The 14103-nt window shown below is 42.4% G+C and overlaps 1 long non-coding RNA gene and 1 pseudogene across 2 annotated transcripts in view; one reads left to right on the top strand and one right to left on the bottom strand.

Annotated features, from left to right (window-relative positions):
- The window catches only part of LOC117249087 (uncharacterized), a 55226-nt gene that overhangs the window by 25918 nt on the left and 15205 nt on the right, over nt 1-14103 (bottom strand). The gene's annotated exons all lie outside the window — the stretch shown is intronic.
- On the top strand, nt 7174-8576 carry LOC144461807 (uncharacterized; annotated as a pseudogene).

The following is a 14103-nucleotide window of genomic DNA, read 5'->3' as shown; positions in this document are numbered from 1 at the left end:
CATAAGGAGCGGATCCTTATTTATAGAGATCACCATGTTCACTGGTTCACAATGGACAAATCAAACACTGGCTCCAGACAGGGCCATTTGCGTTTTAGCGTTGGCCACTGTAATAAGACGCACATCTGCTACGAGCAGTGTCAGAAAAACACTGATTTGTAATGTGAAACTGCTTTATTCAGTATTTATACAGGTTCTAATCCCCTGGCCCGCTTGTTTAGGCGAGGAAGAAACCTCCATGGATGATTCAGACCAAACCAACAATAGATGTATCCCACTGACAAATACTGTGTGTGCATCCAAAGCCTAATCTTATTCCTCTGTGTCATAGACCTCCAAAAATGACTGAAAACACATCAGTGAGCCATAATGTTGCACTGGGTGCCACCTTCCTTGATTACCATGAACACACGCACTGTAGTTTACTTTGACTCAATCCCATACACTGCTGTGCTGCCACAAATACTCACTGGAGCACCAAATGTGGATTAATCCACTGCTGAAAATCCCCAGCATTTCCTCGTTTGAATAAGTTTTAGGAAATTACTCAAAGGTTCCCTGTGGAGTTTTGACCTCTAGTAACACCATGGAGCTGTTTTTTTCTGAGTGATTCCCTGGTTTGTTTATTATTGAATCTTTATCTATGTATTTAACGTTGTGCATTAAGTTCAGTCATATGGAAATGTTGTGACATTGTGTTGTGACTTTTACAGAAAATCGACTTGAACATGAAACTGTGTTGAAATTTTCAACACATATGGAACAAGGTGGAAGGGGGGGGGGGGGGGGGGGTTCTCTCCCACCAACATCAAGAAGCACAGAGCAATGAAAGATCATATGCTAATCTCACAGGAAAGCAATCAAACAGAAAAGAGCATACTGCATTTGTTTCCATATTAATTTGTCATGATCTTAAGTCTTAACCTTTGTTCAAGTGTGACAGAGCACACTGTGCTTTTCACACTTCCAGCAGCTGATTTTAGAGGCTCTACATTATTCAGAGGAGTGGGCTTTTCACACCAGCAACATGAACCCTGCTGGTCTGCACACTTCTAAAACTGTGTACATGCTCTCCATTCAGCTCCTCTTTGATTAAAGCCCTCCAGGACTGCTGATACGATCATTTATAACATTCCTCTGACATGCTCCTGTTGCAAGGCATGTATTTCTGATGAAGATTGCCACAGCCTGAATGAATGATGCAGTGACTTTTAGATCAATTATGCAGTGACTGTAGATCACATGCCCTCCTACAGGGACATTCGGGGCAATGCTGTGAGGGTGCCAACTTGAGTAATAAAGGCCAGTGGACTGGAGGTGATGGTGGACAAGTTAAAACTAGCACAGTCAAAGTTTCTACTTCGCCATCTGTTTTGCCTTTTCACATTCAAAGTATATAACCCAAATTTGACTATTTCAGATTTTGTAATTGTATCAGATATTCCCAAAATTGAGGCAGAGTACCAACAAGAAAATCAGAACTCTAGTTTACCCTGACAGAAGCCTGAAAGCAAGACTGAAGAGCTGTTTTGGTCTCATGTAGTTAATATTCAGCCCAACATGATGTTAATGTCAGCTTTCTGTTTCTTTATCTGTTTTTGTTATCAGAACACTGACCCACCCTCAAACTGGAAAAGTGACAAAATGAAGTATCCATCATGATTTAATGATACTGATTTCTGAATGTGTGTTGATGCACACTATTCCCTCACAATGTAATACACAATGTAACTGGAATGCAATGCTCTAGAATCTTTCAAAGCAAAACAGATAATATTTTGATGTCTGTCTGTCTATTTTCTAACCCTCTGACATAAGTGTGGACGCTTCCAGTCACTTCTCAGTCAGTTTCGTTAAATTCAGGCTCTTATCTCTATCTTGGAAGTCGTGGTGGTGCTTTTTGTGGTTGGCATTTGACAGTGGTGGTGTGTGGCTGTTAGTCACTCATCAGGTTGAGGAAATCAACTCACCAGTCTGTAAACTTTCCTGCTGACTTCTAACTAGCTGCTAGTTAGCCAAGTTGAAGTTTTCAATGTAAACATCAGTAAACATTGAGGAAAGATGGAGAAGTACAACCCGGTCTCACCCTGAAGTTGTCAAAAACTGGCACTTGGGCAGTGATTTCCAACAGCAGCCTTTCACAACAGCATGATACGTGGTCACTGTTATTGTTAAATAGAGCTTTGCAGTGTCAGGGGGCCATGTGGCGGGACAACAACGGACTTTCACCTGGGAGGCCGGTGTTCGCTTCCTGTATGATTGAACCCAACCACATGTGTGTGTTCTTATAGGAAAAAAAACATCAATTGGCGGTGTTGTACCAATTAAGTGCGTTCAGTTTGAAAAACTGTACGCAAACTGTATTTTGAAAACAGACAATGCAGGTACCAGGCTGAAGCTGACACGGCGTCCCAGAATATCAACCTTGCACGTCATATCTCAATGTGGAAAGTCCATGACCAATCGATTTTTGTGATGAGTTCGGATTGAGAATGTGTTGAGAATGAGCACCAGCTGAACTAGCATCCTGCTCACCACTGTACAGGTGTTGGAAATAAACTGGGCAAGTTTCATGCTGCATCAGTCTCTAAAGGGATATCAGGAGCTGTAATCTCCTTTGATTCACCTAAACTTGGCTAAATCTTAAACAGCCATTCAACCAGATGGCTCTTCTTCTATATGCTGATCTGACAGAGCAGAGTACTCTGGCGAGAGGAGAGGAACAGTGTGCTTTATGGTGAATAGGGACCGGTGTGACGGTGGTAATGTGAGGTGTTGACCTGTTCCTGCTGTTGATCACTGCTATACACCGTACAGAAGCGGCTGCAGCGTGGGGCCTATATATCTATCTTTATCTATATCTTTGGTAAAGTACTGTACCAATAATATAGTGTAGACATACTCAGTTACAAGATAAAGTCCTGCATTCAAAATATTAAGTATAAGAACAGTATCAGAATCAAAATCTAAATATACTTAGGGGCTGTATACATCTGCCCTCAAATTCAATGTTTTCAATATAGATGTGCGGCAGGCGTGCTGACACGCCAGAGCTGTCATGCTACCGGCTTGTTCCAGAGCTCCTATTTTTCAGGGCTCGACTACTGCACCCTGAAATAAACATAATTCAACTTTTAGAATGCAGCAGCATGCACTGCATGTCGTGGCAATCAATCAATCAATTTTATTTATAAAGCCCAATATCACAAATTACAATTTGCCTCAGAGGGCTTTACAGCATACAACATCCCTCTGTCCTTAGGACCCTCACAGCGGATAAGGAAAAACTCCCCCCAAAAAACCCCCTATGGTAGAAACCTCAGGAAGAGCAACTGAGGAGAGATCCCTCTTCCAGGACAGACAGACGTGCCAAAGATGGCACACAGAACAACCAGTCACAGCCTACAGATATCTTTCCCTTCTTCAATGAATTTTAGTCTGTGATAAATATGGAGAAGTTGATCATTTTAGAGGATGGTCCGATAAAGAGAAAATATCTAGTGAGCGGTAGTTCTTTGAGCGAAAATGGCTTGTTAATTCCAGAGGTCAGGGGAGAATGGCCAGACTGGTTCAAGATGATAGAAAGGTAACAGTAACTCAAATAACAGCTCATACAACCAAGGGATGCAGAAGACCTACCCTGGAAATCCAGAGTTCTCTTAAAAGCACAATTTGAATTTGCTCAGCGAGTCACTCTGGCAATCAGTAATGATGCTCATTACCTATGCCCATGAAACCAAGCTGCACCAATCACATCGGTGTATCTGAGGCGGGCCAGAGGCGAGCTACACAGATGACGACAGCGCTGTGACGACGATGTCCAGAATCAGTCAGTAAACATTGCAAGAAACCTTGAAGCAGATGGGCTCCAGCAGCAGAAGACCACACTGGGGGTGCCACTCCTGTCAGCTAACAACAGGAAACTGAGGATACAATTCACACGGGCTCACCAAAGTTGGACAAAGAAAAACTGGAAAAACATTGCCCGGTCTGATGTGTGTTGATTTCTGCTGCAAACATTCAGATGGTGGGGTCAGAATTTGGCGTAAACAACATGAAAGCATGGATCCATCCTGCCTTGTATCAACAGTTCAGTCTGGTGGTGGTGTAATGGTGTGGAAGATGTTTTTTTGGCACACTTTGGGCCCCTTAGTATCAACTGAGCATTGTTTGAACACCACAGCCTACCTGAGTATTGTTGCTGACCATTTCCATCCCTTTATGACCACACTGTACCTACTTTCTGATGGCTACTTCCAGCAAGATAAGGCACCATGTCACAAAGCTCACATCATTTCAAACTGGTTTCTTGAACATGACAATGAGTTCACTGTACTCCAATGGCCTCCACGGTCACCAGATCTCAATCCAGTAGAGCACCTTTGGGATGTGATGGAATGGGAGATTTGCATCACATTTGCAGGATGTACAGGTGACAAATCTGCAGCAAGTGCATACTGCTATCATGTCAATATGGACCAAAACCTCTATTAAATGTTTCTGGCACCTTGTTGAATCTATGCCACCAAGAATTAAGGCAGTTATGATGGCAAAAGGGGGTCCAATTTGGTACAAGCAATATTTGTCTCCAAAATGTAGAGGAGTAGAAGAGGAAAGTAGCATACATTTAAAATACTCAAGAGAAATACCTCAGCTATTGAGTAAATGTACTTACATTACATTACATACATTACATTACACCACTGTTAACACCCAAACATGGTTTACAGTCCCAAGCTGTCATGCTGTAAATGATGAATCTTTTGTACCTTCTGACTGTAGCTGCTTTGCATTAACAGCAGTATGTTTATTAATATATATTGAGATCATAATGAAATCCAGTTTATGTTAAGTTTTGTGATGATGCAAGTGTTCCATCAGGTTTGATTATGTGTTAGTCTGTAATTGGGTCTGGTAATGAAAGATACATTTCCATCTGGTGTAAAACCCATCTAAACATGGTTACAATTTAATTTGATGTCACACGTCTTGATGCTCTGCAAGAGAAATACAGTGCCGTGTAATTTCTGATTTGATACAGAACTAAATGATGGTTACACAGTTCCAGCCAGAGCTGCCGGCGAGAGAGAGAGATTTTTTTCTTGATAGCGCTCCACCTTGTTTTACAGCCAGCAGTGACAAGGTGACTTTGCAGGGTTGAAACCGTATCAGACACCTCACTGTGGATAACAGTTTAAAGGCACAACCTCCCTTGATCATGTCACCCTGGCTGTAATTTGTGCGGTGTGAAAGAAGAGTCACTGTGCGTTCTGCTCTCCCTCACTGAAATGAACTGAAAATCTATATCAATTCTTTGGAGAATCACTCGCTTGCAGTAAAATTCTTTTCATCTTGTCCTGGTCACAGTTGGATTTTCCATTACATGCACTTTATCAGTGTACGTGTTGAGATTCATAGCACGACGTTGCCATCCTGCTGCCCTTTTAATACCCGCCTTTATTCCTATATTTTTAAACCTCTTTACACTCTGCAACAGAAATGATCCTCCAGTGTCTACATTGGTATTTTTTTCTTTTTGTGATGTCATTTCTTGGTGTATCTTTAAATGCTTTATATTCCTAAAAAAATCCTAAAATCTAAATGGCCTAAGCTAAAAGCTTATGTAAGTCATTAAACCATAATAATTAATTTAAGTATTGAAATTGAGTCATAAATTAAAGAAAAATAAATACAAAAATCAGTCATATTTTTTCCATCAGATTTTAGATAATAAACATAAAACACACTGAACCAAAGATTTTTAAATGTAGAAACATAAACAAGATATTTCTTAACACGTAACACAATTATTTGAACTTGGTTTTTGGAATGTGATCATCTATTGCTGCATGTCTCTCCCTCCACCCCCCCCCCCCCACCCCCCCCCACCCCGCCCCCCCCCACCCCCCCCCCTTCACGCTTCACTATCCTGTCGATTAAAGGCAAAAAATCCCCTAAAAAATATCAAAACAAAAAAAAAAGAAAAAAAAAAAAGCTGATATTACCGACGCTTTTAAAACAGTTCCCATTCACCCATCTCAGTGGAATCTCTTCGGCATCGGGCGGGACTCAAAATACTACTTCGCCACCCGCCTGACTTTTGGGTGCAGAAGCAGCCCATACATCTTCAACTTAGTCTCGGCGGCCCCCTGCTGGATACTGTCAAACAGAGTCAGAATCCCCTCCGTCCTCCATCTGCTCGATGATTTTCTCCTCACAGACCCCCCTCGTGACAGCTCCGGCTCCTCTCTGTCCAAAATGAAACTGAGTTTCCGGGCTCTTGGCGTCCCCCTGTCAGAAGAAAAAACGTTAGGTCCAGATACACGCTTAGACTTCCTCAGCATCACTCTCGATTCTATTGAAATTAAAGCATCCCTCCCAGCCGAGAAATTGCAGTGCATCCGCGATATCTCAAAGTCCTTTTGTGCTGCCGACAATATCACAAAACAACAGCTGCTCTCCCTCCTCTGTCACCTGAACTTTGCCATGCGCGTCATCCCTCAGGGGCGATCCTTTATTTCTCGGTTACTGGTCATTGCGTCCTCCGTGCTAAATCTCCACGACGTCATATCTCTAGACAAAGGTTGCCGCTCAGACCTGCGCTTCTGGTCTCACCTGCTCGATCATTGGAACGGCATCACTTTCTTCTATGACGAGCTGGTGCATTCCTCTGATTCTCTCAAGTTTTTCATGGATGCTGCGCCATCCGTGGGTTTTGGGGGGGTTCTTCCAAGGCCAGTGGTTCACCATCCAATGGCCCCCCTCCTTTACCAGTCTCGAGGCATCTTCAGTGCTGTTCGAAATTTATCCCATTGCCGTAGCATGTTACGTTTGGGGTCATAACTGGGAACGCAAGGGCATCTTAGTTTTGTGCGACAATCAAGCAGTGGTCGATATCATTAACAGAGGGCGCTGTTCGTCAAAAGATATCATACCTTTTATGAGAAGTATTACATGGTCCTCCATCAGTCACACTTTCATCATTACAGCCCGTCATGTGCCAGGCCACTTCAACACTTTAGCTGATTCACTTTCCCGTTTCAAATTTCAGACTTTCCGGAGCATCTGCCCAGAAGCTAGCTCAGTGCCAGTTCAAATTCCCCCTCTCAAAGTCATAGCTCTGCATTGAACCAAGGCCTCATGTCCAGATATTTGGAATCAGCCAAATTTTACATGAGACAGGGCTTAGCCACCTCAACTCTAAAAACCTATGATTTAGCTTGGCGCATTTGCTATATTCTGTATGTCCATATGCATTCCTCTTAAATCTGTTAAAATAAATACAGTCTGTGCTTTCATTTGTTACTGTATGGATGTCAGGCACTTTAAACCTCAATACATCCGCAATTGCTGGTATCCAATTTAATATAAGATGCTACGACCCTTCTTTCCCTAGCTTATTTGCCAACCCAGCTTTAAAACTCATTTTAAAAGGCATCGCTAAAGCTTCTTCCTGATAGTAGACGACCCATCATGCTCGCTATTTTGCACAAGATGTTGTTAGCTCTCAGAAACAACATTTTTTCTCCCTTTATTGATGCCCTTCTTGACGCAGTGTTCCTGTTGGCTTTCTGTGCCCTCCTTAGAGCTGGTGAATTCACTACGCCCTCTCTCTCAGTTGACCCTAGCAAAGATGTTTCTTTAGCTGATTTAACCTTTCACCCCGGCCACTACATTTTACGCCTTAAACATTCAAAATGCAGAGGTGCCTGCTCCATAATTGTTTCCCGCATCGTAACTGCTGACCCATTTATATCCATGTTAAAGTACCTAAAACTTAGACCTAAAACCAACGCTTCCTCTCCACTTTTTCTCATCTCCGAGAATGTTCTCTTATCAAAGTCTTGTTTTAATTTCTGCTTAACGCAAGTCCTCATCAAAAGCAAATTATCCCCTCAGCATTTTTCAGGGCACTCTTTCAGGTGCCGCTACTTCTGCTGCCAATCAAGGCATTTCATCGTCATTCCTGCGACAACTGGGGCGTTGGTCTTCATCCGCATTCACCTCCTACATTCGCCCCAATACTAACACTGTTCTCGCAAATCAAAGAGCTCTCAAGCCTTAATTTTTCGGTAAGTCATCCATATAGCTGGTGGTGGCCCCGTTTCAGAGTTGTCTCATCTGCTATTCTTATTCTATGTCTAGAGCACTGCTTCTCCTTAATCTCTCAGCTTTATCTAATTCTCATCCGCTTTCACTCATGCTTAATACACCTTGGTAATCCATCACAGTTTCCTGTTTTGTCGGGGGGTTTTTTTGTTTTTTGTTTTTTTTATATCTGCGGGTCGCAAGACCTTTTTGATGCTCAAGCCCTTCAAGTCATTCTATTTTAATGCATCCCATAATTCATCCACCTCGCCCACTTAAATCAATATGCTTACTCAATCCCCCAGTCTCAGGTCCTCATGCTATGCTCTATCACTGTGTGTAGCACCTGTATACTCATGCACCATCACCCTCAGTATTAAGGATTTCATGTATGCTCTATCACGATTTATGGGACCTCCGTTATGCACTAATGCCCCGAGTCTGACCTCATGCAAATGCCCCATCATGGTCTGCAGGACCTCATGCTGTATGCCCTAACACCCATGGTCTTCAGGACCTCATGCAAATGCCCCATCATGGCCTGTGAGACCTTATGCTGTATGCCCTAACACCCATGATCTTCGGGACCTCATGCAAATGCCCCATCATGGCCTGTGAGACCTCATGCTGTATGCCCAAACACCCACGGTCTTTGGACCTCATGCAAATGCCCCATCATGATCTCTGGACCCCATGCTGTATGTTCTAACACCCCTGGTCTTCGGGACCTCATGCAAATGCCCCATCATGGTCTGTGGGACCTCATGCTGCATGCACCAACACCTAGGTCACTGGACCACCTCTGAATGCTCATCCCATGAAACACTTAATTTTCGTTGGTCGTGCGACCATTAATTTCTGTTTGTCATGCGGACATAATTTATGTTTTGTCGTCGGACCTTATTTTAATTTATCCATTTTATTTAAGTTGGTCTTCCGACCTTAGTTTTTGTTTGGTCAGGTGACCTTTTGTTTGGCCTTCCGACCTTTTATTTTGTTCTACTGATGGTCTTTAGGACTCCAGTTTGTGCACCCAGGTCTATGGGACCTCATGCTCATACACTGTAATTTCTTTTTGGCTGACGGTCCATCATTTCTGTTTGTCAATGATGACTTTAATTTCTTTTTGGTCGTCGGACCTTATTTTAGTTTAACCATTTTATTTGAGTTGGTCTTGGTGGTGGTGGAAAAAAGTTTTCGGACACCCCATGCATTTGTGAAATATTGCATTAAGAATCACTCTTAGGTCTTCAAGTGCAATTTCTTTTAGTTCAGTCACAGGCAAAATACTAAATAAATCCTAAAAAAGCCATTAAAAACTTAAAATTGACTGGTTCCATAAAAATACATAAGAAATTTTGAGGATTGGGTCATTTTGGTACCAGTGATGAAGGTCGTTCTTTTTATTAAAATACACAATTTTGTTGCCAAGCTTCGTGTCTACATAAAGCCAGCACATTTGAAAGTTCTTCAGACACAAAAATGGCTAAAACAAGGAACCTAACGCAGGAAACACGCCTGAAGATAAAGATTCTCAGCCAGGAAAGGTACAGCTGCCGCCAGATAGCCAGGAAGTGCAGATGCAGTCCTTCAGCAGTTGGATACACTCTGCAGAAATACAGACGAACCAACAGCTTGGAAGACAAACCAAGATCTGGGCGTCCAAGGGTTTCTTCAGCAAGAAATGACCGCATCCTGATCCACATGTGCAGGCAAAACCGCCGAATGACATCACAGGAGCTTCAGCAGCAGTGGTCAAACCAAACTGGTGTCCAGTGTTCCGCCCGCACTGTACGTGGCCGACTTTTAGATCATGGCTTAAGGTCCTACAAGGCTATCAAGAAGCCCCTGATCAATGAGAGACAGAGGTTAGCCTGGCGTCGTTGGGCCCAGGCACAAAGAACTGGACAGCCAGGAATTGGAAGAAGATTTTGTGGTCAGATGAGTCCAGTTTCCAGCTTTATCTTCCTCCTACTAATGTGTGGGTACGCAGAAGGCCAGGCGAAGCATTATCTCCAGCATGTACAGTACCTACTGTCAAGCATGGTGGAGGCAGTATCATGGTTTGGGGATGCATGAGTGCTGCAGGTGTTGGTCATCTCACTGTCTGTGATGGCACATTGAACTCAACCAAGTATTGTACCATTCTCGAAACCCACATGCTCCCTTCTGCGCATGCACTGTTCCGTCGAGGTAAAAACTGGATGTTTCAACAAGATAATGCCCCTTGCCACACATCCAAGGCCAGTAGAACTTGGCTGCAGGAGCACAGTATCCAGGTCTTAGAGTGGCCAGCTCAATCCCTGGACATGAGCCCCATTGAAAGTCTGTGGTGGATTATCAAAAGGTCTGTTTCAAAGCATAAACCAAAGAATTTAGAAGAATTAAAAGCAGTAATTCAAGAAGAATGGGACAAGATTACCCCTCAACAGTGTGAAAGGCTCGTGGGGAACATGCCAGCCAGGATTAGAGCTCTACTACGTGCCAACGGCAGAACTACTAAATATTAGTTTGATGATGTGATGGTTTATTTATTTTTTGTTCAGTTTTGAACACATTCTCTGTTATTTGTTGACTTTGATACCGACAATGTTGAGAACTGACATATTGAAACTGTCAAGAATTTAGTTTTGTTAGTTTTTCTTGTAAACAATAAACAAAAAAATATAATTTGTATTTGTTTGTATCTGTCTAATGCAGCCACACCTTTTGAAACACAAAAAAGATTTTTCCACAAATATTTCATGATAATATTTGAGATTGTGTAAAATTTTAAGGGTGTCCGAAAACTTTTTTCCACCACTGTATGATCTTAGTTTTCTTTCAGTCTTATGACCTTTTATTTATGTTTGGTCCTTATTGACCTTTTATTATTTTCTACACATATAGCCCAGGTCACTGGGACCTCGCACCAGTCACGTTAATCTCAGTTTGGTCATCAGACCCTTAATTTCAGTTGCTGTCATGCTGAAAATTGCTGACTTTAATTTATGTTTGGTCGCTGGACCTTTGCTTTTTCTTTTGCATTATATTAAGTTGGTCTTCTGACCTTAATTTCTGTTTGATCTTACGATCTTTCACTTACGACCTTTTATTTTTTTTTTCAACACATAGACACCCATGGCCTCCAGAATCTTGCCCCTCCCCAGCCTCTCCTCTGCCATATGACCCTTATCCCTTGCCACAGCCATTTCACACCTGGCTCCATTTCAGTGGTTAGACCTCATCAAGCCTCCCACTGCCACTTTCCTTTTCAATGCTTATCTCACATCCCTTGTTTACTAGATAGCAGCTCCCCATTTGTTGTACCAGTCTCATCCCGACCATACGTTCTCATTAAGGTCAAACTACCCCTTTCAGGAGTCATGCAGGCCATTAAATCTGCTCATTCACATTTCACTGCCTCCTCGTTTCAGTTTGTTCATGTTTTCTTTTTTCGCAGTGCATTCCCTCCTAATCTTCATTTGCTTGTTTCGTTAGAAGCCTGTTGCCTCCTAGTAAGGTAAGGATTGCCTCACGTCAAACGGTTTGTCGTCCTTCTCACTCTTTACACTGTTTTGGGGGGGTTCCCTAATTGGCTATGGATACATCACCCTCCTTATAGCTCACCATCTCCAAGAGGTCTAATCGCCAAAGACTTTTCACATTTTCACACTTCATTCTCATGTGCACTTGTAATTAAAAATTTTCTTTCCAAAAGAAATGTCTCTCCTGATTGAAATAGATAGTCACTCATGTCAATGGTGCCATCGCACGTTTTTGCCATGCTTGCTGCAAAAAGAATGAATGCTTTTTCTATTATAGTTTTAATCAAATCATTAGGATTATGCAAACAACAATCCCCCGTGGCCATAATGGTGAAGTTCTGGCGCAATCACAGCAAAATACTACATTTGCATCACATGTAATGTAAAGTAACATAAAGTGATGATGTGAAGACAGGGAAGAAGCCTTAGCTTTCTGCTGCTAAAAGAAATTAATGTTATACTTATTATGGTTCTAATTTTATATATCAATGTATAGACAGAATTATGCAGACAACAATCTCCAGTGGCCACTATGGTAATTCTCTGGGAAATTCCAATGTAATTATGGCAAAGTAATGGATAATGGAAACAACAATGTCCCGTGGCCAACACGGGGAAATACTGGCATAATTACAGTGAAATACCACGCTTGCACGGCATGTAAGGTAATATAAAGCCACCTTACCTTATCTTACATTTGAAAACCCTGACATGATGATGGGTAAGACACTTTTGCTTTCTGCTGCTGCACAAATGGTTTTTAATCTAAATCGACATGTATACAGGATTATGCAAACAACAATCTCCTGAGGCCATTATGGGGAAATACTGGCGTCATTGCACCAAATTACCATGTTTGCACAGCACACCATGTAAGGTAACATGATATCATGATGTGATGACAGGGAGGTCATAGCTCTTAGTTTTCTGCTGCAAAAAGATTAAATGCTCTAGCTTATTTTAGATCTATATGTATCAAGAATTATGCAAACAACAATCTCCCACAGCCATTACAGGGGAAAAAAACAAAGTATATAATGATGGGGAAGACAGATGCCTTTGCTTTTTGTGCGTGTATACCTACATATATATATACATGTATATATATATATATATATATATATATATATACAGTACAGGCCAAAAGTTTGGACACACCTTCTCATTCAATGCGTTTTCTTTATTTTCATGACTATTTACATTGTAGATTCTCACTGAAGGCATCAAAACTATGAATGAACACATGTGGAGTTATGTACTTAACAAAAAAAGGTGAAATAACTGAAAACATGTTTTATATTCTAGTTTCTTCAAAATAGCCACTGCTCTGCTCTGATTACTGCTTTGCACACTCTTGGCATTCTCTCCATGAGCTTCAAGAGGTAGTCGCCTGAAATGGTTTTCCAATAGTCTTGAAGGAGTTCCCAGAGGTGTTTAGCACTTGTTGGCCCCTTTGCCTTCACTCTGCGGTCCAGCTCACCCCAAACCATCTCGATTGGGTTCAGGTCCGGTGACTGTGGAGGCCAGGTCATCTGCCGCAGCACTCCATCACTCTCCTTCTTGGTCAAATAGCCCTTACACAGCCTGGAGGTGTGTTTGGGGTCATTGTCCTGTTGAAAAATAAATGATCGTCCAACTAAACGCAAACCGGATGGGATGGCATGTCGCTGCAGGATGCTGTGGTAGCCATGCTGGTTCAGTGTGCCTGCAATTTTGAATAAATCCCCAACAGTGTCACCAGCAAAACACCCCCACACCATCACACCTCCTCCTCCATGCTTCACAGTGGGAACCAGGCATGTGGAATCCATCCGTTCACCTTTTCTGCGTCTCACAAAGACACGGCGGTTGGAACCAAAGATCTCAAATTTGGACTCATCAGACCAAAGCACAGATTTCCACTGGTCTAATGTCCATTCCTTGTGTTTCTTGGCCCAAACAAATCTCTTCTGCTTGTTGCCTCTCCTTAGCAGTGGTTTCCTAGCAGCTATTTGACCATGAAGGCCTGATTGGCGCAGTCTCCTCTTAACAGTTGTTCTAGAGATGGGTCTGCCGCTAGAACTCTGTGTGGCATTCATCTGGTCTCTGATCTGAGCTGCTGTTAACTTGCCATTTCTGAGGCTGGTGACTCGGATGAACTTATCCTCAGAAGCAGAGGTGACTCTTGGTCTTCCTTTCCTGGGTCGGTCCTCATGTGTGCCAGTTTCCTTGTAGCGCTTGATGGTTTTTGCGACTCCACTTGGGGACACATTTAAAGTTTTTGCAATTTTCCGGACTGACTGACCTTCATTTCTTAAAGTAATGATGGCCACTCGTTTTTCTTTAGTTAGCTGATTGGTTCTTGCCATAATATGAATTTTAACAGTTGTCCAATAGGGCTGTTGGCTGTGTATTAACCTGACTTCTGCACAACACAACTGATGGTCCCAACCCCATTGATAAAGCAAGAAATTCCACTAATTAACCCTGATAAGGCACACCTGTGAAG

The sequence above is a fragment of the Epinephelus lanceolatus genome, chromosome 23 (assembly GCF_041903045.1).
Source record: "Epinephelus lanceolatus isolate andai-2023 chromosome 23, ASM4190304v1, whole genome shotgun sequence".
In the NCBI taxonomy this organism is placed as follows: Eukaryota; Metazoa; Chordata; class Actinopteri; order Perciformes; family Serranidae; genus Epinephelus; species Epinephelus lanceolatus.
This window is presented reverse-complemented; position numbering and strand designations above follow the sequence as displayed.